Source organism: Ambystoma mexicanum, chromosome 9 (genome assembly GCF_040938575.1).
Source record: "Ambystoma mexicanum isolate Mex_15411 chromosome 9, UKY_AmexF1_1, whole genome shotgun sequence".
Lineage (NCBI taxonomy): Eukaryota > Metazoa > Chordata > Amphibia > Caudata > Ambystomatidae > Ambystoma > Ambystoma mexicanum.
The window spans coordinates 1,066,451,324-1,066,467,066 of record NC_090931.1 but is presented as its reverse complement, the minus strand read 5'-3'; the positions used below and the strand labels follow the sequence as shown (position 1 = coordinate 1,066,467,066).

General features: G+C 48.9%; 1 protein-coding gene across 16 annotated transcripts in view; it reads right to left on the bottom strand.

Annotated features, from left to right (window-relative positions):
* BAZ2B (bromodomain adjacent to zinc finger domain 2B) overlaps positions 1–15,743 on the bottom strand; it is a 2,602,315-nt gene that overhangs the window by 1,175,120 nt on the left and 1,411,452 nt on the right. The window lies entirely within an intron of this gene.

The following is a 15,743-nucleotide window of genomic DNA, read 5'->3' as shown; positions in this document are numbered from 1 at the left end:
CACGATGAGCGTTCTGCTGCAGAGGATGCAGAATAACGCAAAGCAAGATTCATTCATCGGGTGTGGTTTAAATAGCCTCCTGTAGTGCTTAGGTGTCTCCTTCCACAGCCACGCCTAGGTAAGAAAAGAGTTCCTGCTTTCCAGAAGAGTTCCAGTGTTCTGAATCTAGGGAGTGGCTCCTGCCCCACCCAACAGGAAAAGTAGTTACAAACAGAAGAGGATCAGAGGCTCAACTGGCAGGCAAGTAAGCAGCATGGTCTGCTGCAGGTAAGTCCACCCAGCATTATGAGCCCGGCGCGTCCAGCGCTGGGACTGGGCATATTTATGAGCCTGGTGCCACTGGCGCCAGGACTGGGTCCAAAAGGTCCCAATGGGACTGGTTGGCACTCGGAACCTGGGTTATGGATCTGCTTCCAAGGGACTTGGGAAAACCCTGACCTTTTGGAAGCAGAGATCATGACAGTCATATCCCTGGCCTTGGGCAGCTGACTCCCAGTGTGGGTTGAAGGTCCCCAAGTCCATCGGTGGTTCCCGGGAGGCCGGGATATTCCCCATCCTTTCCCAGAGGGAGAAGCTTTAAAGCAGGCTGGCCAGAATTCCAGTATGGTTGGGGATCACGTACCTGGCTTTGGGCACCCTTCTCCCATGTGGACTGACCATCGCCAAGTGCAGCGGCAGACCCATGGAGCCCCGGCAGGATCCCCATTCCTCCTTGGAGGTGACATCTGTAACGTAGCACAGCTAGAAGTGCAGTCTGGGCTTGCGGACTGTCAATCCACATGGGAGACATCCGCTCCCAGGGAAACATCAATGTTCTGCTGGCATGGGTGGCAATTTGTGGCCTGCCCCTGCAATTGTGTCTCAGCCCATCAAAATATCTCCCCAGATGGCCCACTCCCGCCCACACCACCAACAATCCAGCCCTAGTCCCAACCACCCCGCTGACAGTGGGCCCTAACCGTAGAATAATAAAAAAAAACAATACTCACATAATGTTACAGCTGCTCGGTTAGAAAAAGCTGTTAATGATTTCCTACCTATGGTCACCCCAGCAAAAACAAATCATCACTACTACTCTCCGATCACGGTCCCCCCTCTCAAGCCATCCCTGGTGGTCTACTGAACCTCACCCCCCAGTAAAAACACATTTGTCCCTTCCTAGGGGCAGAAATCTGCCCCCCAGGGAGGGTTTTATGAGGTGCTCCCTCCATCCACTTAGGTTGGGGGGAGGGCCACCCCCCTTTCCATTATAAAATTCCCTGGTGGTATCGGGCACCTCTCAGCCCCCCTAAAATACACCCAAGCCTTTTCAATTTTTTGTTTGTTTACCCAACTTCCCCTGGGGCAGATGGACACAGTGTGCCCATCTGCCCCCAGGGTGCCCTAAAGCTACTGCCGGATGGGGGGCATCTCATGCAGCCCTCCCTGGGGTCAGATGCCCCTTGAGGAGCAGATAGCCCCCAGGGAAGGCAGCATGAGATGGCCCCCACTCCATTTTGGTGGGGGTAGGAGGGGGCCACTCTCCTTTCCATTACAAAACTCCCTGGTGGGTTAGGGTGCCCCTCAGCCCCCCCCCACCCCCAAAATGCAGCCTAACATTTTCAATTTTATTTGTTTGTTTACGCAACTTGCTTTAGGCGCAGATGGGCACATTAGTGTGCCAATCTGCCCCCAGGGTATCCAAAATCTACTGTCCCATTCATTGGGGGCCCTGTCCCACGTTTTGTGGTGGTCCTCTCCCACCACCCCAAGTGGAGGGGTAGGGGCATCTCATGCAGCCCTCCCTGGGACTCCTTAGAAGGGCTGCATGAGGTACCCCCCTCTGTTTTGGTTCGGGGGGGAGAGGGTCACCAAAAAACATGGGCCAGGCAGTAGGTTTTGGGCACACTGGGTAATGTGCCCATCTGCCCCAAGGGAAGTTGGGTAAACAAAAAGAAAATTTGAAAATGGTAGGATGCATTTTAGGGGGGGGCTGAGGGACACCCTAAACCACTGAGGAAATATATAATGTAAAGGGGGGGTCGCCCACTCCCCCACCCCAAATGGAGGGGGAGGCATCTCATGCATGCCTCCTTTGGGGCAGATAAGGGGGGGGCATCTCATGCAGGCCTCCCGATATCAGCCCCCTGGGAGGACTGCATGACATGGCCCCCACTCCATTTTGGGTGGGGGGAGAGGGCCACCCCCCTTTCCATTACAACATACCCTGGTGGTCTAGTGGGCCCCCACCCCCAAAACCACCCATCCTTAATGTTGTTCTACTTTTTTTAATGTTTGGGCCCTTCCCTAGGGGCAGATAGGCACCCATCTGCCCTAGGGGGGCCCAAACCTGCAACCCCATCCTTGGGGGGCCCTGCCCACACTTGTCTGGTGCCCCCCCCACCCAAATGGATGGGGGAGGATCGCATGTAGTACTCCTGGGGGGCAGATGCCCCTTCCTAGGGGCAGAAATCTGCCCCCAGGGAGGGCTACATCATGTGCCCCCATCCACTGAGGGTGGGTGGGGGAGGGCCAGCCCCTTTCTTTTCACAAAATTGCCTAGTGGTCCAGTCGTCCCCCCACCCCAATTGCATCATATATTTTGTTTAGGGGGTTGGGCCCTTCCCTGGGGGGCAGATGGGTACCCATCTTCGCCCAGGGGGCCCCATACCTACAGCCCCATGTTTTGGGGGCTCGGGGGGAGATGGGCCGCTTACCTAGTAAGCAGCCACCCCTCCGCCCACGTCACAAACAGATCCCTGGTAGTCTAGTGGCATTGCTGGCCATGGATCGAATGCTCTGCGCCGATTCACGACCAACAATGCTTCCAAAAAAGGTGTAGTTGGAAAGTGTAGTCTCCACTTTCGAATGACACCTCCCTCGATCTCATCGGCTCAATAAAGCCGGAGATCGAGGGACAGGGAGAAGGGCTCTTACCTTCTCTCTCCACTGCGGCAGACGAAAATGGCTGCCGCGTTGAATTTACTTTCAGTTTCATGTCGGTGTGCATTACGCATGCCGACGTGAAACTAAAGGTAATCCAACTCCCGGGCTGTGAGGAGGGACCTCCCCCTCACATAGCCCGGGGGTTGGATTACTGTTTTGTGCGATCCCTGCCTAGCAGGGATCGCACAAAACAAAGTGCCTAAAAGGACGAGCTATCTCGTCCTTGGCAACACAGAGGTAATGTTAAGGACGAGATAGGTTAACTCCAAAACAATAACAATTAAACAAGAAAAACCTATTGCCTGCCCTCACTCTAATAACATACAAGTGAAATAGGGAAATGTAATGCAAACGGAAAATCAGTGGGAAAGGAACAAGTTACCAACCTGGAACTGTTGTTCTCAAGCATGGGTTTGGCATGGATTCAATGCTCATGAATATTCCCTGTCGTCAGGGTGGGAATCCTCGGTAAAAGAAAAAATCAGTTTCAGTTTCATCTCTGAACTGTCTTTCTCCTAACAACCAATCACTGAGCTCTGGGTCATACTGCCCCAGCCAATGACTGCCATCTACCCAAGCCCCTCCTCAGGCAGCCATCTTCAGATTTGGTAGCACATAAAGTGACAGTAGGACCAATAGAAGAGCCGCAGAGGGGTAGGAGGGAGGGTGTGCATGCGAATCCATGCCAGACCCATGATGGAAAACAACAGTTATAGGTAAGTAACTTGTTCCTTCTCCAGCATGGGGTCTGGCTTGGATTCACATGCTCATGAATAAACAATACATAGCAGTACACACATGCACAACCACGAGAGGTGGCATGACTCAACGTAAGCATTTCTTAACTCCTCACCAGTCTCACCTTCAAGCAAATAGGTTGTGCAGCACTGCTTGGCCGACTGACTCCTCCCAGGAATCCCTGTCGACGCAGTAGAATCTTGTGAAGGTGTGTGTCGACCTCCACGTCGCAGCCCTGCAGATGTCCAGCAGGGGCACACCAGACAGGAACGCCGTTGTACAGCGACCGCCCTGGTAGAGTGCGCTCTCGGACGGCCATGCAGCGGTCGGTTTACCAACCGGTGACAGTGGGTGATACAGCCGAAGAGCCACCTGGAAATGGAAGCCTTGGACAGGGCCTTCCCATGGTTCGCAGGACCAAAATTCACAAAGAGCTGAGAGGTTTGCCAGAAACTCTTTGTGCGGGCCACATAAAACTTCAGCGCTCTAGCCACATCCAGCGAGTGCAAAGTCCTTTCAGCCGACGACGAAGGCATCGGAAAAAACACAGGTAACAACAAGGGCTCATTTAGATGAAAGTCCGACGGCACCTTGGGCATGAAGGAGGGGTGAGTCTGCAGCACCACCCTCGTCTCGTGGAAAGTCAAGTAAGGTGGTTTACAGGAGAGGGCCTGGACCTCCCTCACTCGAGAAAAGCAGTTTTCCACGACAAAAACTTGAGTGGTGCAGAATGCATAGGCTCAAACGGTGGTCCCATGAGCCTAGTAAGCACCACATTGAGCTCCCACGCCGTGGGCTGCAGCCTTCACCAGCGGGAACGAGCAGAATAGTCCCTTGACGAATTCCTTGACCAATCGGTGCTACCGAAAGGATGGTCGTCCTGGGGATCTGGTGTAGAGGGAGATAGCCGCCAGATTAACCTTGATGGAGGCGTGGGCCAGCCCCGATTAGGCCCAGTACAACAAATATGGAAGTACCTGAGGAGCCTTGGCCCTCAGTTGGTCGATTCTCTGGGAACGACACCAAATAGCAAATCACTTCCATAGCATTTCAAAGTAGACAATGCTCTAGCCTTGGTGAGAACTTCCTTGCAGTCCGCTGGGAGATCGTAGCCACCGAATAGTAGCGCTGCAGGAGCCAGGCCTTCAGGCTCAGAGACCCTGGATCGTAGTGAATATTAGCGCCTCCTTTCCTGGTGAGAAGATCGGCGGCCACTGGCAGCTTGACTGGTGGAGACGCTGACATGCTGAGAAGGTCCGGTTACCAGATCTGCCTCGGCCACGCCGGTGCGACGAAGGTCATTCGGCAACGGTACTGTGAGTTGACTGATGACTCAAAGTACCAACGGCAATGGAGGGAACGCATACAGAAAGAGGTCTTCCGAAGGGAATGAGAATGCGTCCCCCATGCTCCCCTGCTGGGGAAACCTGCTGGCAAATCTCTGGCACTTGGTGTTTGTCGCCGTCGCAAACAAGTCGATCTGGCTATTGCCCCATTTGTGTAACAGATTCTCCACTAGGTCCTAGCGAAGGGAGTCGGCGACCATGTTCTTTACTCCTGCCAGATGCAACAGGCTAAGGAAACATCCCCCTGGGCGACGGCCCAGTGCCATAAGTGCCATAAATCCGACACCTCTTTGGAGAGCGCAGGGGACTTGGTGACCCCCTGTTTCCTAATGTAAAACATTGTGGTGGTATTGTCTGTGAAGACCCGCACCACCTTGACCTTGAGGGATGGCAGGAACTATTTGAGGGCCAAAAACACAGCCCGTAGCTCCAGAATGGTGATGTGCAACGTCTTTTCCTCCGGCAGCCACAGGCCTCTGCCATGAAGACCTTCCAGAGTGGGCTCCCCATCCCTCCAGGGAGGCGTTAGTTGTTACCATCTTCTGATGTGGTGGGGCCTGGAAATCTGCGCCTCCTGTCAGATGAGAGCGCATGCCCCACCATCTTATCGCCCGACGTTGAGAGCGATCTTGTCATGGAAGCTTCTGGACACTTGAATCCAACGGGTGTCGAGGAACTCTTGCAGAGGCCGCATCCGTAGCCTACAGAGTCGGATGAGATATATGCATGACGACATCATGCCGAGCAGGGACTTGATGGCCCTCACCATGGTGATCTTCAGAGCGAGCAGCCGTTGCACCTTGCCCGGGATGGGTGCCACTCTTTCCTCTGACGGCGACACCAGGCAGGACACTGTGTCGAGCCGAGATCCCAGGAACAGCGTGTCATGCGATGGAGTCAAGCAGGACTTTGCATTATTCAATGAGAACCCGAGATCCGTCAGAAGGCGGCGGTACTCGCCTGCTGTTCGGTAATATTTTCACAGAACTGGTAAATCTTCCTGACCTGGGTCAACCCCAGAACTTTTTGCTTTACTTGTGGGATATTTTTCCTTAATACCTCAGTGAGTGGGAAACTTTTTCCACACTCACATAATCTTTAACTCTTTTTATGTGTGTCATTTTTAAGACTCTCCATAGTGTCTTTTTAAAGTTATCCTCTTTAACAACTTATTGGCAATAAGTGCCTGTTGTTGCTGGGTTGCCCCAGGGCTCCCCTCTTAACTTTCTTTTGCTAACCTTGGGTGAACTACTGTTCCCTAGGGTAGAAAGGATCTTTGGATCCCTTTTACATTTTGTTAAGTGAAACCATCACACCCCACCTTATGTGGAGTGCGTGGGGGATACAATGTATCCCCTTTCACACTAAAACTAACAATTCTGTTACAGGGACAAGCTTACCTTCAATGGCTGGTGGCAGTGATACCTTGTATTAATTTGGAGCACCTTTTACGCGGGTTGTGTTCACAGCTGCAGTAAAGGCAGTGGGTGCTCGTTTTACCAAAATGGCCCCCGTCTTCTTTTTTTCGCCATTTTAGTGTTTCTTGTCGTTTCTTGTTCCTTCCACTGAATTCCTTTGTGTGATTTTTATCTTCGGTGGGAGTCCCCTGGACTGCCAGCCCAGGCTCCAGTCTGTCTGTGAGAGCAGGAAGTAAGGGAGGAGTCTAAACTCCCCAGCCCTTTGTCTTATGCCTTGCTTGAATGGGGACAAATCCCAGTGTGGGGCTGGCTGTCCTGACTGGACAATGAGACCGCCCCTTCTTGTAAAATGTGAGGAGAGAATGCAGATGTTGTGTTGTAATTCCGGATAAATACTGCGAACCTGGAAGCTGAAGAAAAGTCGACAACTGGAACCGAAACCGAAGAGGAAGATGAAGGCAACGCAGCTGAAACGATTTCCAGCGACCGGAGAGCCTGCTGTGTAACCAGAGCCTGTTGTAGCACTTCCTTCCAATCGACCTGGGGACTCTGAAAACTAAGACCCTGACCCAGCGCCTGTTGAGACCCACTAGACTGCATTTTGAGCCATCCCACGCATTGCTGCGACCTTGCGTTGTTGCAATACCCTAATACCCTGGGACCTCAAGCCATCGTGTGGTGCATGGTCTTCCAAATTCCGAATCTCGCTGAACCTTCTTGGGCATCCTGGTGGATCTCCAGAGACACGAATTGAGTCCGAAAAAGTCCCCTTAACATAGTTATGACACTTGTGTTGGGACATGTCAGGTAAAAAACCCTTGTGTTAGTCTGTTGTCTTTCATGGTATAAGAAAGTGCTTGTGTCGGAAAAAGGGGCGTGGGTAGAACATCTGAATATCCTACGGGCTAGGATAGGGTACAGGTGTTACAAGAAAGGGGGTACCGCGTCTCACCCGTCAGTGTCCCACTTCCCGAGGACCTCCCATCCAGGTGATCCTCCCGTCCTGGTCCACCCCCAGGAACTGGATCCAATAGCGATGGCCGTGTCCTGGCAACCTGGATGACGGATTCCCAGGGACTTGCAGGTGAGACACCTTCAGGTTTCTCACATGACTAAATGCAATTACTGTATTACTCTGTGGGTGCGTGTTATTCCCAATAGTACAGTATACCTGTCAAACTCCTACAACAATTGTATGCGTTCAGCAACTACCAATTAAGAAGTGGCCTTTTGCTTTTGAAAGTAATTTAAAGTATACCCATGTGTGTTGGTTCATTGTGCTCGGTATTTAACAGTGACTCTTGTGTACATATAATACATCTATATTTGAATATAAATGTATGTGTAAGTGTTTCTGTCATGGTGCCTGCCCCCAGACATCAGGAGCAGACCGGGCGACCCAGAGTACTGGGACTGGACTCAGTCCTGGCGCTCTTGGCGCCAGGCTCATACTGCCTTTTTAGGAAAGACAGGTTATCAAGTAACAGAACCATGCACAGCCCAGTCTGAGGTTGGTTGAAGGGACTACTTTATCTGGGGGGACTATTTGATAAGGTGTGGTGCAGGGACTACCTGGGAACTACTTCTGGGAAGCTATTTAAACCACGCCAGAAGAACAGAACATGCTTCGCGTTATTCTGCACTCCTGCAGCGTAACGCTCACCATGCCTGCAGCTCCAGTCCTGTCTTCAGCCACGCCCGTCCTGGTCATCATGATCCGCGCCTGCAAAGGAAGAAGAGATCGCAGATTAGAACAAGAGCTTTACCTGATACTTCATCACCATCACTCGGGAGTCTACGCATCTGCAGAAAAAGGAACATCAGTTAACTGCGCTACGTAAGAACCAGCTTAAAGACAATTAGCATAGCGCAGCGCGTACTCACCTAAGCGCTGTACATCCATGGGATCCAACGAGGCATTCTAACACGATCGCCGTCCCGGTGCAGCCGCATCTGCAGAACAAGGAAAGAACACAACAAGTGAGCTGCGCTTCGCTAAAGGACATTCAATCTCGCGTAGCATAATACTCACCAGAAGCAGTATTCACTTGCCGTCCCACAAGTCACCATTACACGACCTTCGCTCCGGCGGCGCCGCACCTGCAGAAATAAAAGGAGACAGCGGATTAATAGCACGAAAGAACAATATCACTTGTTAGACATTTTTGAATCGTGCAAGTATTGAAACTTACCTTGGCATTACCTCATCTTATCCGGAGGGGAGTCGCCTTTCTTCGGGAGTACCTCAAAAGGGGAATCTGCAAAGAAAAGTATAGGAGTGAACTTTAAGACAACCAGAACTCTAAAGCATTTCACGCTATGTAGGATTGGCATAAAGACTTACCTCAGAGTCACTGTTGTTTGGAACCTGCCATAAGGCTACAGGATCAGTGAATTTAACTGGATCCCTGAATCTCGACGCACCCCTGCACACGGTCGCAGGATGGAGAGCCCATCCTTCATAACATTAAGGTGAGATACTGTGAAGGGTCATTGGGAGGTCGCAGAGGTGGAAGTTGGCCCTTCTCCTTACGGCTAGTTAATTTATCACTTTCACCATTTTAGGCAAATCTTCCTTCGTGCCAGACAGATGAAACTAAAGGGGCAGGTGCAGTCACTCATCACTTCGCTACGAGTCACACTGGTGGAGACCGCCGCAGTCCAGCTTCGTTCGGCACCCCTGTGGAAACCGGGTGAGCGTAACAGTTTCCTTGATATACATTACTAGCTAGGTTCAGTGTACTTACCTACAGCTCACATCTGCCTCTTAAGATAAGCCTGACTACTCTGCCACTCTACCAAGGTCTCTGAGTAGTACAGACTGATACTAAGAGTTGTGGATCTACAAACCACTGGGATAGCTTACTAAAGTCTTACCTCCAAGTGGGACTTAAGGAAAACTCTCATAACACTGTAGTCTAGAAAGGCAAGTTAATAAACACATAGAACCAAGTGAGTAATCAAAACTATGAGAACTAATAGTCGAGAATAAAGAAGTTAGCAAACACCAAACAACTAAGGTTCTAATCTAAAAAAAAGTCCTTATGTCGCTAGAAAAGCAGGGGCCTACGTCCTTAGAGTCAAAGGTCGCAATAAAAGTTATTTTCAGGAGGCTAGAAGTCTCTTTTAGGAAGTTACAACTACTTGTTGGCTCAACCCTACATTCATGCAAGTGGTACAAAGATCAGTTCAAACAAGAGGAAAGGCTTTAAAGACCCTATGCTAAGCCTACCGACTTATGGCCGACCTAGGAGGAGGACACCAGGCCACACCCGTTCAAGGCTAGGCAAAAGGAGAGAAAGGGCTAGGAATGTATCAATATGCAGCCCTATGGATACACAGGTCAGGGGGCAAAATAGGTGTGTTTACTCACCCCATGTACGCAGAGTGTCTCATGGTCCACTGTATAAGTTCCTGAAATCACTGGGTTTTGGATTTGTGCCTTGGTTCCGTTTGAATAAGCCCATGGCTCACGGTGCAGACGTAAATTCAGGCATTGGGTTCATGGACCAGATTCTGAATAGTCAGGACACACCGACTACTGGACCATCACTCCAGCAATAACCTCTGAGAACTCCCAGGGCGTGATAAAGGTGGTGAGCAGCAATGGCCACTTGACGAAAATAGAAAAATACGATCAGTGGAGAGAAAAAAGAAACCGGTCCCTTTTCAAGGTCCCTTTTCGTCTTGGAGATGTGCAACTTCAGGAAAATGCTTCTTGTTACATAAACCGAGGATCTGCAGAATCCCAAGCTTCAACGCAGGACAGCTACCAGTGCAGAGAAGTAGCACTGGATGATGTCTGGCTAGCCCATGTGATGGTTCTGGGACTGTTCCGAGTTCTTCCAGCAGATGGATATTTGAGCAGAGTTTGGGGCTGGTTGTTCACACTGGTCCACAGGTTGTAGCACCGATGAAGGTCTTCTTGAGATATGCATAGAGACAGGGCTTGACAACGCAAGTGAAAAAAGGGCTGCTAGCGATCTTCCAATGACGAGTCCCGGGTCTTCAGCAGGCTGCTCTCCTTTGTAGGGGTTTCAGCTCCAATGATGATCTGAAGTGTGGCTGCAGAAGTCCTTCTTTTATCCAGGATCTGGGCGTAAGCTGTCCCAAGCCCACCAATAGCAATGGTCTGTATCATTCAAACTGGCAGGGGCAGTCCAATCCTGGACAGACTTCAGGAGCTGCATCTGCCCAGCAACAGACACGCACGGTCAAGATGTGGACGGGGTCCAGACAGACCCAGCCCCCAACATCCGGCCACACACACAGACAGCCACTTTGCCTGCAAAAGCTGGAGCTTTCCCCGAGTAAAGGCTTACCACAAATGGAAAATTCGGCCACTCCAGGGAGGGAAGAAGCTCTATAGACAAGGTGGCCAAAGGAAAGCGAAAATCTCGTGGCACGACCATTTTAGAGTATATGGTACTCTAAATGGCACTAATCTTTAAAATGTGAATGTGTACAAGACTATAAAAAATGAAAACACTGTAAAAGTATCCGCTGCCACCAGCCCATCATGGACACATCATGCAAGTAACCACAAAGTAGCTAAAAACAACTTTACATGGGCACAAAGTGTCCCTACCGCACTTCACTGAAGGTGATGTGTGCAGGAAAAATAAAACAAATGTACAATGAAGTACAGAGTTCTCCTGCACTGATAGCCATAAGGAAAGATCAATGCCCCAAAACAGATGAGCAAAGCAAGATTGTGGGGAAAAAAGGCTTCACTTACGTTAAACAGTCAGGAAAGGTCTAAAATAATAGCACAAATAATTGAATTACTGAAGACTTAAGGAGGGAAATCAGCAAAACGTTAAATCTTTCCTAACAAATAAGAAGAGAGAAACAAACTGTTTGCTGGAGTACACTTCAATGCCAACACCTCCTTTCCCATGGATTCCCCAATATCTATCTCCAGCATTCACCTACCAAACAACACAGCAAAACCAGTATTTTGATTTTCCTTTGGAATTCCTTAGGGGCATATGGATATCTAAGGGTCATCACCACTGTCACACAAACCGATCATTCTCCTGACTCAGACTTCCCTGAGGTAGGCCGTACACACAATAGATAAGGAAGGTGTGATGAGAAAGGAATGAGACTTAGATACAAGGAATTCATGGTTTTGGTCAAAGACTTATTAAAATAAAAAGCCGTGGGGAAATGCCTCTCTGTCCCTGCACTAGAGGTGTTTCCCTACTTAAAATTAAAATGAAGGGTCTGTCGATGTCGGAAGGTCCAGAACAAAACCATCCTGTGTCCAAAGTACTATTCTGGCCCTCACATTCTAACAAAATAAAGTCCAAGGTGAAAAGGGTAATGTCTTTGGCCTCGAGTGGCTTATAAATGTTCATAAGGAAAAATGCTTAACTCCAACACAAAAGTTCAAGAAGGATGGAGTTCCTTGTTCCAGAGGGTGGTTTCCCCTCCCCTGGATTTCTCTTCCCTCTGTTGTATATTCAAAGATAACAGTTCCTTGAGTTTCTCTTCTTTCACAATACTTCTGATACACAAAACAACTGACTCTTTGTCTTTGTCCTGTTAGGATACCTGGTGTACTCCCATACCAGATTTTCACTCCTGTTCTCTTTGGTGCCACACAGCCGTTAAACTAGTCCTGATTAATCCTGGACTCATTCTTGTGATTTATTTCGTATGGACTGCTCAGTTTGTCCTTGCGTGGTACTGCATCCAGGTCTTTTTACAAACACACTTGAAAAGCCTGGTATGCTTCTCCTACCAGGGCTTCCTTTAAACACACTTGTAACTGCCTGGTACACTCTCCTGTCAGGACTTCCTATAGACACACTTGTAACTGCCCAGTATGATTCTCCTGTCAGGATGTCCTATTGACACACTTGTAACTGCCTAGTATGATTCTCCTGCAGGGCTATCTTTAAATAAACTTGAAACTGCCTGCTATACTCTCTTGACCGGATTTCCTTTAAAAACACCTGGAACTGCCTGGTATGCTTCTCCTGCCATGACTTCCTTCATGTGGGCTCTGCACCCATTTCCAAACATGATATCCTCTTGGGTCTGCTTTATCGAATTCTGTATCTACCTGGTACACTATCCTACCATGGCTTTTCCTAGCTGTGTATTGCATACACTGACATTCCTGAAAGTTTCTTACTTTTCATTTACTTTCCCTTTCAATTAAATGTTCACAGGTTCCTTTCCTTTGAAATGCCTTCTTTGTTTTCTTTACAATTATTCGTCTTTGGCATAGCTGCCAATATACCCTGGTGTCCCTAGTTCCCTTTTGGCGAATCAGCGGTTCTTGTTGACATGCTTTGTTCCTCTCATGGTAAGCCATTGGCGGGCGATCGCCTTTTCCCCATGTCTCACCGCCTTCCTTCTTTGGTTTCTCTGTGTTCTGCTGTTCTTGTCGGGCCCGTCTGCTTCGTGTCAGGCGCTGGTAAGGCAAATGCTGTTGCTTTACACCTGCAAACACCCATGAGCCCTGCACTGTTTTCAGGCGATCTTGCAGCATGTCTTCTCTTGCGGGCAGCTTTCCTCTTCTTCCTCGCTGAGCCGGACAGCTCCACTGAGCTCCCTGCAGCCCATTGGTCATTAGGTGCAGGCTAGTTGTCACCATCAGAAGCAGCTCTCTCTCCCGCAGCTAGCAGCACAGGAGACTTTCTCTCTGGTTTCCCCCTCAGTGAAGGAATCTTCAGTTTCCTCTGGACTGAGGCACTCTGTTGATACCCAGAGGTTCTCCTTTCTGGAGGGCCAGATTGGTGTATTTGGTTCCTCCACTTCTCAGCTTTCCATAAGCAGTTGGGGTGCAAAGATTTCCCCTTTCTTTGGCCCAAACAGCAGTCTACAGTTTTGTCTCCTGGTACACACAAATCCTGCAGCCAGGTCCTCCAGAGAGGGCCTCTCTCACACATACTGAGTCTTTCCTTGCTTTTATACTGGCTCTGGCCAACAGGATTTTGGGAAAGACTAGACTGCTCATGTTGTTTACAAGTAATCCTCATTTCAACCTTCTTCTCCCTCGTCACAGTACTGATCGTATAACTTGTTTATGATTCATTGGGGATCTTCCTCGTCACAGTACTGGGAAAGTGATCTTCTTTCAGGATACCTCTATTTTACCTTGTCCCAATAGAATACTTTTTAGGGGAATGGTAAAATAAGTACAACCCATGAGTCCGTTAGGGAAAGGATTGTCTTTAGGGTTGTAGGAAGGGGGTCTACGGCCTCTTAATGGGTGGGGATACCACATTCCCTCTAGCAAGCCCACTTTACTCCCCTGAGGGTTGTCTCCCCCATATGGTCCTCCCTCGGGCAGCCAACCCAAGGCTGGAATCATGTAGCGGCTGCCCTCCTTTGGTCACATGGGGAGAGACTTCTATCGGGGAGACATCGCTAGATTCATCGCAAAGGCTTCACACCATTATCTCAGCTTCCAATCTCATGATCCAGCAAAGACTGCAGTGCCGCTCACAGATGAACAGCTGTCCCTCCAAATGGGACCCCTACGACTCTTACATTCATCGCTTGCCTTTGGTCTTCTGTGGCCTCTAGCTTTCAGTTACTGATGAGCATTGACTCAACAATCCTTTATTTCAATATAAAAATGTTCAGTGTGTTTGCTTCTGTTGCAGCCACTGTCCCTTCTGAGTGAGCCATCTCAGTCTCCACTGGAATTAGAACCTGGTCAGTCTTTTTAATTTGACCCTGGATGCCTTTGAGGCGTGCCTCCATAGATAAAAATTACTTATCCACTTTACATACAGTTGCTTGTAAAGCGGTAATGGCCGCCGTAACCCCTTGGAATCCTGTGGCCAAGTCAATAAGTGGTACCCTCATTTTCAACTCTGGGTATATCTCACGGTGATTCATTGCAAGGTGAAAATAAATCCTTTATGCCACTCTTGTTCGGCCCACTTGCTATGATTTCATGCCCCTGTGTCATTCCACTGCACACCACAACGATTTCACAGCCTCCAGACCTGCCAGGAGAGAGCAGGACCTAATCTGAGGCTTGCTCAACTCTCCTCATGGGCGTTTATAGCCCGCAAGTGATAACCCTAGGGCGTAAGACTATGACAGCTCTGAAATGCAAACACATCTGGTGTCTTCTGCCAAGTGCCTGCAACTGCCGTAGAAGCCGAGGGGGAAAAGAAAACAATGCAAGTTTCCCTGAAGTAGTGGTGGGCGAAATAGCTCAATTCCAATGAAAAATGGACAGATTCAAGACAACATTCATCCGACCTGCCAATTTCGCCCGTGGAGTGGAATTGGCAGTTACTGGTCTTTCCTTACCCAAAATTCCGCTTTTCAAAATTTGGTTTTTATTAAAAATTATATTTTCGGATGTTTCACCCCAAATTTCATTTTTTTATGACCGTTGCGGGACAAAACAAAATGTCCATGTGTGAAGAAAATCGCTAAAAGATGTTGGGGAAAAAGAAATAAATTTGCCCGGTCCGCCAGCACTACAGATAAGGGATGTAATCAGCCACTTTTACTGCCTAATATAAGCCACAAATAAATAAATAAAAATAGGCAAACACTCCCGAAAATATAAATTGGAAATACACATAGGGCCTTGTGCCTCTGCTTTCACTCAAGCAGCTGTATGTATATGTTTGAGCCAGAAGTGCATGTAGTAATATGAGAAGAAACTACTGCTATTACTGTCTGATCGGAAGCAAACGTGTTTCTTTTGGTGTGTATGAATAACTAGGTGCAAAGACATACTTCAATGAAAACATTTCCATTTTCAGATAAAACATATTTCTACTTGCTTATTAAATACTCTGATTGGGAATTGGACTTACATTTATACTCCCTAAAAAATCATTTTGCTCCCAACTTTAAAAAATGGTGAGTAAAATACACCCACTTCAAAATTTTATCTGTAGCACTGCTGTTGGTTGAACGGAATTGTTGGTGAGTCGATGGCAGTCATTTCACTCACCCCTACATGGGAGCTCTCACACCGCTTCAATAGCAGGTCAAAGGAGCTCTTTCACTGCTCTTCCCGTGACGCTCCGCCAGGGCATTTCGCCTGCTGTATCACGCCCATCTTGGTGCTCTAGCTCCATGCAGCCCCCCACCATGGTGCTTCTGAAAATCCTTTGAGAAGGGCAGATTCAATTTCATAACTGGCCAATCTGGACCCCCGTGGGAAAGGTCAGAATGAGTGTCCTGTCACAGTGATAGCCAATTCCTCAAGGAGGATATGAAAGGCCCAGAGAGAATTTTATAGTCTATGACAAATGCTGCTATCTTAAGCGCTGCCAAGCTCCGCCTCCATCTTACCATACCTTTTAAGTGAAGTTTGGTACAG